The sequence below is a fragment of the Hipposideros armiger genome, unplaced genomic scaffold, assembly GCF_001890085.2.
Source record: "Hipposideros armiger isolate ML-2016 unplaced genomic scaffold, ASM189008v1 scaffold_679, whole genome shotgun sequence".
Classification (NCBI taxonomy): Eukaryota; Metazoa; Chordata; class Mammalia; order Chiroptera; family Hipposideridae; genus Hipposideros; species Hipposideros armiger.
In genome coordinates, this window is record NW_017732029.1 from 738,774 (window position 1) to 740,271 (window position 1,498).

At 29.2% G+C, this 1,498-nt stretch overlaps 1 protein-coding gene across 2 annotated transcripts in view; it reads left to right on the forward strand.

Annotated features, from left to right (window-relative positions):
• Nucleotides 1–1,275, forward strand: part of GRIA2 (glutamate ionotropic receptor AMPA type subunit 2) — a 127,721-nt gene extending 126,446 nt beyond the window's left edge. For both annotated transcript variants that reach the window (XM_019626472.1, XM_019626471.1), the window contains exon 16: nt 1–1,275. This exon is cut by the window's left edge and continues 1,369 nt beyond it. The gene's annotated coding sequence lies outside the window, so the exon portion shown is untranslated.
• Nucleotides 1,276–1,498: the final 223 nt, after the last annotated feature.

The following is a 1,498-nucleotide window of genomic DNA, read 5'->3' on the forward strand; positions in this document are numbered from 1 at the left end:
TGCAATATAGTTTCTTCCCATTGCCATCCATAAAAACAACCCAACATATTATTTTTCTATTTATCCCTCACATGGAATGGCTATTTTAATATGCCTGGTGTGGAGAAAACATCACATTTCTGTAACTTTCAACAGAAAAGCTTACATTTCTCTAGTTTAAAAATGGAAAGGAGCTATCTTTCCCTTCATAGAAGACCATATATTTTCATTAAGCTCCCCCCAAAATAAAATTTAGGGTTTTAAACAATTATTAACATGCAATAGTTATTTTAAAGAATTTTATTCTTGTCATTTCTGCAAGACTTTGTGTAACACATGCTATTTTACTAAGTGCTTCGAAAACGTACTTATTTCAAGGAAGGGAAAGAGAAATTTAGCTTTGACAGCAACCACTTGCATTGAGCATGGTGACATGTGGTATCATGATATTCTTCACTAAATTTAGTTGTCCCTTATCAGAAATTTGAAGATAATACAATTTTAGTGCATTTCTCCTCATTAGGAATGTTGGAGGTGCAATTTGTTTTAATACTAAATGCTAGAATGACCAAATTGCAGACTAATTGTTTCCATATTGTACTTAAAATGAGTTTTTAAAAATGAAAAAGATGACTATATACAATCAATGCTATTTATGGTACCTCTGGGCCTACTCTTCTAAAAATCGTAACTTACCAATTTTTCTCTGTCAAGCTTGAACTAATGTAAATAATTGAAATAATGTAAAGTTATATTTTCATGTTTTTATAGATACAACATGACAAGAATACCTAATGTAAGAGTATTTCAACTATGGATAATGTTGAATGGATAATGCACATCTCAGTTACAAGCAGTAATCATAGTTTAATATCCATGTAACGGTGCATCAATATATTGCTATATAAATATGTCTGTGTGCATATAAGTGAAAAGTGGTCAAACAAGAGTGATGACAGCTGTCTAAGGTTTTTTTATTCATTTTATATAAAAACTGTTATGGAAAGACCAAAATGTTTATGAACTATTCTTATGTAAATTTACAACTGTCCTTTACTGTACTTTTTTGTTTACAGTATAGTACCTTATTTTCTGCTGTGTTAAGTGGGCATCAAACTCCAAGGAGACATACACTTTCTATAACTTCTATTGAAGATATTGGAATTTCCAATTTTTCATGTGTACTATGTCAGAAAATGCTTTTGATTTTATTTTTAAATCTAACATCGGATGGCTTTTTTTGGAGTGTTGTAAAAACTTCAATCATACATAAAACATGTTCTTAAAAAATGCAAAGATCTTTATTTATTTTTTTTACTTAATAATTCTAAACTAATAATATGAGAAACAAAAAGCGTATTTAAATTTATTTCCAAACAAACCCAGCTATTTCTACTGAACGAAGACGTCTTTGCTCACTTTCTATGTCAGTTAGATACAAATGTAACAAAAAAGAAATAACTTTCATGTTTTCACTAAAATGATTACAGTTCCGATATGATAAACCTACAGTTATTAA